Source organism: Theobroma cacao, chromosome 7 (assembly GCF_053813885.1).
Source record: "Theobroma cacao isolate CCN51 chromosome 7, ASM5381388v1, whole genome shotgun sequence".
Taxonomy (NCBI): domain Eukaryota; kingdom Viridiplantae; phylum Streptophyta; class Magnoliopsida; order Malvales; family Malvaceae; genus Theobroma; species Theobroma cacao.
In genome coordinates this window covers 11797142-11807128 of record NC_142645.1, presented here as the reverse complement: position 1 = coordinate 11807128, position 9987 = coordinate 11797142, and positions in this window count along the sequence as shown.

The following is a 9987-nucleotide window of genomic DNA, read 5'->3' as shown; positions in this document are numbered from 1 at the left end:
AGCTATGGTGACTCTCTTCCATGATATGATGCACAAAGAGGTTGAGGTGTATGTGGATGATATGATTGTAAAAGCTCGCAAAACAGAGGACCATGCGACTAATCTTGAAAGATTATTTAAGAGGTTACGGAAGTTCCAGCTCAGATTAAATCCGGCAAAGTGCACTTTTGGAGTCACTTCAGGAAAGCTACTGGGTTTCATCGTCAGTGAAAGAGGAATAGAAGTTGACCCAGATAAGGTTCAAGCAATCCGTGATTTGCCCCCTCCCAAGACGCAAAAAGAAGTTAGAGGATTTTTGGGGAGATTAAATTATATAGCCCGGTTCATATCACAACTCACACTCAAATGTGACCCGATCTTCAAACTCCTTCGCAAACACAATCCGGGGGCGTGGAATGAGGAGTGCCAAGTTGCTTTTAACAAAGTTAAAGAATATTTGTTGAGTCCGCCAGTATTGGCACCACTTGTGGTCGGGAGACCCCTTCTCTTATATTTAACGGTAAATGAAGGATCCATGGGATGTGTGTTAGGGCAACATGATGAAACTGGTAAGAAAGAAAGGGCAGTTTACTACTTGAGCAAGAAGTTCACTGAATACGAGTCCAAGTATTCCTCGTTGGAAAAGATGTGTTGTGCTTTAGCATGGACGGCGCATCGACTCAGGCAGTACATGCTATATCATACCACTTGGCTCATTGCAAAGTTAGACCCAATTAAATACATCTTCGAGAAACCTTCCTTATCAGGTAGAGTGGCAAGATGGCAAGTGTTATTGACTGAATATGATATTGTATATGTGTCCCAGAAAGCTATCAAAGGAAGTGCAATCGCAGATTTTCTTGCAGAAAGGGTGGAAGAAGATTATGAACCAATGGAGTTTGAGTTTCCAGATGAGGACTTGATGTCAATATGTCAAACAAGTGGGGAGGAATCAGAGAAAGAGAATTGGAAGATGTTTTTCGACGGAGCTTCGAATGCCTTGGGGCATGGCATAGGGGTCGTGTTAGTATCACCAGAAGGAGATCATTATCCCGTTATAGCTAAACTCAACTTCTATTGCACCAATAATGTAGCTGAATATGAAGCTTGTGTCATGGGCATTCAAGCAGAAATCGAGAGGAAAATTCACATTTTGGAAGTGTATGGGGACTCTGCTTTGGTTATTTATCAGTTGCGAGGAGAATGGGAGACACGTGACTCAAAGTTAGTTCGGTATCACAAGTATGTATCAAAGCTGATTGAAAATTTTGATGAAATTTGCTTCAATCATTTGCCCCGAGAGGAGAACCAAATGGCTGATGCATTAGCCACGCTGGCGGCAATGTTCAAAGTTGGTACCAATGTCAAGATTCAACCCATCATGATTAATCTTCGAGAGTGTCCCGCGCACTGCTCTAGTGTAGAAGAAGAAATAGACGGGAAACCGTGGTATCATGATATTGTGCACTATCTCAAATTTCAGCAGTACCCGGATCAAAGCTCAGAAAATGATAAGAAAACCATTAGAAGGTTGGCAATGAATTTCTTCTTGGATGGGAACATCCTATACAAGAGAAGTAGGGATCAAACACTTTTGAGATGCGTGGATTCAGCCGAAGCTCGGAGAATAGTCGAAGAAGTTCACGAAGGAGTTTGTGGAGCACATGCAAGTGGACATAAGTTGGCAAGACAGGTCATGAGGGCGGGGTATTACTGGCTCACGTTGGAAAAGGATTGTATAGACTTCGCTCGAAAGTGTCACAAGTGTCAGATATATGCGGACAGAATCCACACCCCTGCTAATTCACTGCATGTATTGACATCACCATGGCCATTCTCAATGTGGGGCATGGATGTGATTGGGTTGATAACTCCGAAGGCATCAAATGGGCATCGATTTATTCTGGTGGCAATTGACTACTTCACTAAGTGGGTAGAAGCATCATCTTATGCCAATGTGACCCAGAAAGTGGTATGTAAGTTCGTCCAAAAAGAAATAATATGCCGCTATGGTCTCCCAGAAAGGATCATCACGGATAACGCTAGTAACCTCAATGGTTCGATGATGAAAGAGGTTTGTGCCAAGTTCAAGATCAAGCATCACAATTCAACACCTTATCGCCCAAAGATGAATGGAGCAGTGGAAGCAGCCAACAAGAACATCAAAAGGATAATTGAGAAGATGACAGATATATACAAAGATTGGCATGAGAAGTTACCTTTTGCTTTGCATGCTTATCGCACAACAGTCCGAACTTCTACGGGAACTACACCGTTCTCTTTGGTATATGGGATGGAAGCAGTTTTGCCAATTGAAGTGGAAATTCCTTCCCTTCGGGTCCTTAAAGAAGTACAGTTGGAAGAAGCCGAATGGATTAATGCTCGGTATGAGCAATTGAATCTCATAGAAGAAAAAAGGTTGACAGCACTTTGCCATGGGCAGTTATATCAAAAGAGAATGATGAGGGCATATGACAAGAAGGCACACTCTCGACAGTTCCGAGAAGGAGAATTAGTATTAAAAAGAATTCTCCCGAACCAGCATGATCTTCGCGGGAAATGGACACCGAATTGGGAAGGACCATTTGTGGTGAAGAAAGCTTTTTCAGGAGGAGCACTAATTTTGGCGGAGATGGACGGAAGGGAGTTTTCCAACCCGGTAAATGCCGATGCTGTCAAGAAATATTTTGCATAAAAAAAATAAAAAAAAATAAAAAAAAAAAAAAAGAAGAAGAAGAAAGAAGAAAAAGAAAATTTTCAAGTTGAAAACCTGAAAAGGCAGCTTGAATCTGGGAGATGTGTTTAGGGCGAAAACCCGAAAATGCGGCCTAGGCACGAAAGAAGTCCAAATACTACAAAAGCTTAACACAGAAAGGGTGAAGATCATGATTCGAGATGTTCATACAAAAGACAAGGGAGCTGACAAATGTGCCTATTTCGGGATAAAATTTTGAGACTACTGTTAATATCTATCGAAACAGTCATTAAGAAAGGACTGTATCCCCTTTGTATTAATCAATTTTCCCCTGTTCCTTGTCATTATACTTGATTGTAGAAACTTCACTTTTTTTTTTCTCTAATGAAAAGTAGCCTTTTGCTCCCAACAATGCCCTCATTTCCATTCTGCCAAAAGAGGAGATATGAGTACATTGCATTGCATTTGTCATAAAATTGGAATGATACTTAATAAAGAGCATGATAAAGTAAGAAATGTTTGCAATATTTTGAAAAAGGATTGTAATTGACAGAGAATGAAATGGAGTCTAAGAAGAGAAAGAAAAGAATGGAATTAGCAATAGAATGGAGCACAGTAAAAATGTGAAGAGTGATTGGACTATGCATATGATAGAAGAAGAAAACAGTTATGAGCAATGAATTGAGGAAAACGAGAGATCAGAAATGTGATCGATTCATCCCCCATTGATCAAAGAAAAGGCTCTAAAAACACCAAAAAAGGGAAACTAATGAAGATGAATTGACATGTTCAAAATTTTAAAACAATTGAAAAATAGGGAAATTTATCTCTAAAATCATAGGAATTTCAGATGAGGAATTGGTTATTTTTCACCATTTCGGAAAAATGAAAAAGTTTCATTGCCTCAGTTTTGAGGAGTTCATATAAAAGTTTCGTTGCCTCAGTTTTGAGGAGTTCATATAAAAGTTTCGTTGCCTCAGTTTTGAGGAGTTCATATTAAGGTTTCAGTGCCTCAGTTTGGAGAGGTTCATTTTAAAAGTTTCGATGCCTCATTTTTGGGGAGTTCATTTTTAAAGTTTCGTTGCCTCAGCTTTGAGGAGCTCACTTTTAAAAATTTTCATTGCCTCAGTTTTGAGGAGTTCATCTTAAAAGTCTTGTGACCTCAGTTTTAAGGAATTTATTAAAATATATATATATATATGAATATAAATATAATAATAATAATAAATATATATATATAATAAAATTTGATAAGAGAATTAAAGAATTTAGTCAAATACAGTGTCTACGTCTTTGCACTATTTCGAATTTTCGAAAAGCTCAAAGAGGGGCAGCTGTAGACACTAGATTAAAAATACAATGAACAAAAAATGATGGAGAGAAAGGGAGAGAGGTACGACTGGCAGGGTGCGGACGCACCCTGCCAGGCACCTCTCTCACCTGCCAGACGCGAAAAATTCGCGTCTGGCAGGTTAGTGGAACTTGCCCCTGGGTGCCCAGGGACAAGGCAGTAGTGGAGCGCCCCCTCCAAAGCCCAGAAATCGGGTATAAATGGGAGGGGGAGAACCTGCAGCAAAAGGGGGGCAGCTTTCTAAGCAATGGAGAGGAACCAAGGAGTAGAAAAATAGAGAAGGAGGGAGAGACGTTCTGCTGCCGGTTCAAGAGGAAGGAGAGCTGGGCAGAAAAATAGAGAAGAGAGGGAGAGACGTTCTGCTGCCGGCGCAAGAAGAAGGAGCATCGAACGGAGGAAGAGAGAGAGGAGCGGCGGCTGGCGCGGCACCAGAGAGAGAGGAGCGGCGGCTGGCGCGGCACCAGAGAGAAAGGGAGCAGCAGCAGTGAAGATCTGGCGCGAGGGGAAGGAGCACCGAACGGAGGAAGAGAGAGTGGAGCGGCGGCTGGCGCGGCACCAGAGAGGGAGGAGCGACGGCTGGCGCGGCACCAGATCTGCAAGTGACGCAGTGCCAGCGACAGTGAGGATCGGGCAAGAAGGAGAAAGGGAGAAGAATGGTGCGTGAAGAAAGAGGGAGGGTCCAAAGGTTTAAAATGGCACCGTTTTGACTCACCCCAAAACCCCTTTTGATTACAAAACGACATTGTTTCGGTGTTGGAGGGAGTGGCTATTCATAACAAGGTAAATTTTTCATTTTTATTATAGATATATTGGCTTGATTTTGTGGTGCTAAGTTTGACTTAAAATATATATATATATATATATATATAAAATAAAAAAAAGAGGAAGCTAATTGGTTTCGTTAGAGTATTAATTTAGCTAAAGAACATATAATATTTAGCGGATTGTTTGTTTTAAAATATATATATATAAATATGGGAAAAGATGAAATGTGGAACATATTTATGAGATTCATAGTCATGAAAATTTATGTAGAGATAATAAGAGTGAAAATAAATTAGGGAGAACTAGAATTAAAATATGATGAAACAAAAATGTGGAAAAATCAAATTAGGTAAAAAGGTAGTTCTATATAAACGGAGAAAGAACAAAATAGAAGAAGATAAAGAACTATTTAATATAGATAAGATAACTGCTCAATTTGATGCCGATGATGGGATAATCGATCGGAATGCGAGAAGTCGCAATCCCGAGCTTATGTTCCCTAGGCTCGGAATCCGAATCAAGGCCCCACCAGTACGATGGGAGGGTCTCGTTTTTAAGATTCCGAAATCCTTAATAAATAAAGAGCTTGATTATACAACAAAAATTATTACTTGATGAAATTAATTGATAAAAAATAAATAATAAGTAATAAAATAATGATAAAATGATAACGATCCAAATATATATAATAATTAATTCGTGAAAATACAATATATATGACATTAAATAAGTAAATAAATAAATATATAATAGTAAAAAAAGAACTAATTTAAAATTAAATATTGAGCATTAAGTGGCATAAACTATAAGAAATGTAAAGATAAAGATAAAAAATAATAATAATAAATAATATATATATAAAATAAGATCTTAAGCATTAGGTTTGAATAAAAATCGCTTATAAAAAATATAATAATAATAAAAATATAAAAATACATAAAAATAGTACGATAAAAAAATATATAATTTTTACTCACTAAAATAACATAGAATTATAAACAATTTGTCTAACTATAAGTGAAAAACAAAGAACTTAGAACAAAAAATGTAAAGTATAAAAATAATAATAATAATAATAATAAGAAATAATAATAGGAAATATGATAATAAAATAAAAATAATTAATAATAACAAAAAAATATAGATAATTGCATTAGCATAGCATATACGTATTGCATCATACATATCATTGCACATAAATATTTCTGTTTTCGAGTCTAAGCCCCGATGATGGGATCTTTCGGGGATCCTGCGAAGGCGGGTATTTCTCGAAAAGTTCCTTAGGTGAAACGATGTCCTCGGGTCCCACCAGTATGATGGGAGGGCTCGAGAATCATCTTTAATAAAAGGCTTTTGCCCGAATTAGGTTCATTATGCACAAAATATTATTTTAAAAAGAAAACGTACGATGACCCCGAAGACGGGAATTATTCGTCGAATTTGCGAAGGCGAGTTTCTCGGATAATTCCCTAGGTGAGAGAATATCCCGAGTCCCACCAGCATGATGGGCGGATTCGGAAAATATCCTCGATAAAAGGTTATTTGTCCGGCATTTTTATCTCACGCCATGCATTTCATCTCGCCACTCATTTGCGTTCCATTTTAGGTTAAATAATAAAAATAATAATTAAGGAAATCTAGTGAAATTAAAAATTAAAGCCCAATATGATGATCTAAAAATGGTACCGTTCATAGAACGGGCGTCTGAGGGGTGCTAATCCTTCCCCGGGCGTAACCGCACTCCCGAACCTAGATCCAGAAATTTGTAGACCGGTTTAAGGTTCTTTTCGGTGGGCTTAAAATTAATTTAAGTTTGCATCGATTAGAATCGAGTCAATAGGTGGCCGATCACACCTAGTAAAAAAAAAAAGATTGGTGGCGACTCCTAGTTTAAATTTTTTTTAGTGAGTTTTCACACCCCCGTCAAGCGGTCGGGTTCCCGGACCCGCATGTTACGACATAAATAAATAAAAATCGGGATGGCTGGGCGTACGCCTAGCCATCCCTTCGCCGTCCCATCCCCCACCCACTACGCGGGATGGGGGTTCTGGCCACCAACCCCAGGGGTGCCAGAACCCCCCCTCACCGGGTTGTCCAAAAAATTGGACAACCCGGCTCTTTAAAACCCTGCAAAAAGCAAAAAAACGAGGTTAGCCACAAACAATCAAAGAACAAAAAGCAACAACAAAGAAAAAGGGGAAAAAGGGTTGAGATCTGAGAAGAGAAAAAAGAGAGAGAGAAAAGGAAGGAACGGCCGAGGGAGAGAAGAAGGGAGAGAGCTTGACGCCGGCAACGGAAGGCGAAGCGATTCGCCGGCTAGGAGAGAGAAATCCGAGAGGAGAAGGGGGGACGCCGGCGCCGGCGAAGAGAGAAGAAAGGAGAGTTTTAGAGAGAAGGGAGAGGAAACGCTAGAGAGAGAAACTGAAAGGCTGAAAATGAGAGGAAAGGACGAAAGCGGGGTTTATATACACGAGTCCAAGGCCTAAAACGGCGTCGTTTCGGCAGAGGGAAGAATCCAAAGGGTCGACCCCAAAACGACGTCGTTTGAGGGAGTCCCCAGAGCCCCAAAACGGTGCGTTTAGGAGAGGGCCAAGCGGACCAAGGAAGCGGGCCAGGCAGACCTCCACGCGGCCCAGACCACTTGGGCCATCCTTCCAGCCCAACAAGGTATAACCCATTTTCCTGTTTTGTTTTGTTTGGGCTTCTTGGTGTTGGGTCTAGCCCATTTTAATAAAAATACATTTTTTAGGAAAGAAATATTTATACTTAATATTAAAAATAAAAAAAAAACAAAAAATAAAAATTCATAAAATTAAAAATTAAAATATAAATGTAAATAATAACAATGACAAATAATAAAAAATGTTAATATTATAAATATATTTGGAGGCTTAAAAAAAATAAAAAAATAAAATAATAAAATAATAATAATAATAATAATAATTAATGATGCAAATATATATATACATTATATTACATTTTTTTAAATAAAAAAAATATAAAAAAAATAATAAAAAATAATAATGATAATAATAAAAATGAAAAATAAATAAATAAATATAATAAATAATATAATTGGAATAAATATTTGAGTATTACCACCAAAAAGGGGCAAAGAGTTGCCTCTTTCCGGTGGATATTTTCGAGTACGAAGTCAGGGACGGATTTTCACCGAAGCGTCGGGATAAATCCGAACTCTAAACTCCAAAACCCATTAAGCCTAATAATCATAGTTAGAAAACAATATATATGGAAAATTTTGTTAATTTAAATAAATATTACTAAACAATCCAATCGTTTAAAAATTAATTAATTATTTATTAGACAAGCTTTGTAACCAAGTAAAAATTGGTCAACAACAAATATGGATTTAAATAGACAACTAAAAAATAAAATATAAATAAATATATAATAAATAACAAATAATCAAAATTTTTAAATAATCAATAAACACGTGCATATAGATACCATCATTTTACACTGTCATTGCATGCCACTCTTATTTTGCAAATGGCGCGAGAATCCCGATGATGGGATTTCCCCGAGGAGCTCGTAGAGACGAGTTCTTCCGGGGATATCTCTAGGTAAGGAGAATTTCGAGACTTCACCAAAGCGTTGGGATAGTCTTCGAATAATTTTCCAATAAAAGATTACCGACTCCATCATTTAAAATAAACAAGTCACAACATCACTCTACGCTTGCATCATATGCATACGTAAGACCAAGTGAAAAACTCAGTCTGACAATTCAATAAAAATTTAATTAATAAAATAGGGATTAAACTAAGAAAAGGCTAAATTAAGATAACTTAAGATTAAATGGTACCGTTCGTAGAACGGGCGTCACGGAGGTGCTAACCCTTCTCCGTGCGTAATCGCACTCCCGAACCCATCTCTAAAAAACGTGGACCAGTTCTCGTTCTTTCGACGGACCTAAAATTAATTTAGGACTTCGTCGATTAAGAATCGAGTTAATAGGTGACCAATCACACCTAGATAAAAAAGATTGGTGGCGACTCCCACACCTTTTGAGATTTTAATTTTCGCCCGCGTCTAGTGGACGGGTTCCCGGACCCGCACGTCACGACAACAATAAGTCTTTAATTTTTTTAAAAAAATCAATAAAAACTAAAACTTTATAGCTCACTAACTTAAGTATGAGTCCTGCAAAAACTAATTACATCCAATAAATATTCAATGATACTTTTATAATTTAATTATTTAATATTAATTTCGCTTATTTATATCTTTTAAAAGGAAATATCACGATTAAAAACAACGTGTGTTAACAATAGTAAATCACTAATATTTTCCTGACATTATTCTAATTATTAATAACTTGGATAAATAATTTATGATAAAAAAGCCCCTAACTTTTTTTTTGTTAAAGAAATCTAAATTTAATAAATAGGACAAGGTAAAGAAGAAGAATAAGCTTTACTTAGAGCTGTAGGTGAGGCAGTTGATATGAATGCAGAAGGGAAAGTTGACAGCGAAAACCAGATCAACCAGATACTATAATTTTGCTTGTATTCTTCATTGACATACTTATTTAAGTCCCGTTCTATTATGTGGGTATTCCAATTTAAGTTTATGTTTGATAGTGAAAAATGTATTCAGATACAAGAGAATAAATTTTTTAACAATTAAAAGTTATATGATTTGTTTTAGAGAACATAATACATTACTTTAATTTTGAATAATTATTTATTTTAGAATTTTATTGCATTTTTAGTTATTTGTTTCTCTTCATTAGAAATGATTTTGTTAATTTCTATCATTAGTTTTTGTTTTTAGTGACTTTTTGGAAAACTAAAACAAATAATAAAAAAATAAACAACATTGGGTTTTTTTTCACTACAACAAAATTAGGTTTTAATCACATTTTTTCGGTAACATATTTTTTGTGTAGTTAAATCTTAAAAAGTGTAGATATTTAAATTTTTAGTTTAACTTTTTTCATATTTTGTAACAATATAAAAATGTGCAATCTTTGCTAATTTATGCAATCTTACATTTTATTCATAATACTGTTAAAAATTTATATAGTGCAATCCAATCTATAAAAATATTGTCAAAAAAGTATAAAAAAGTGTTATTAAAATGTTTTTAATAACACATTTTAAAAATATTTTGTTGTAATGTGTTTTTATTTTCTTGATTTTTTTAATTCCAAAAATTAAATATTTTTAAAAAT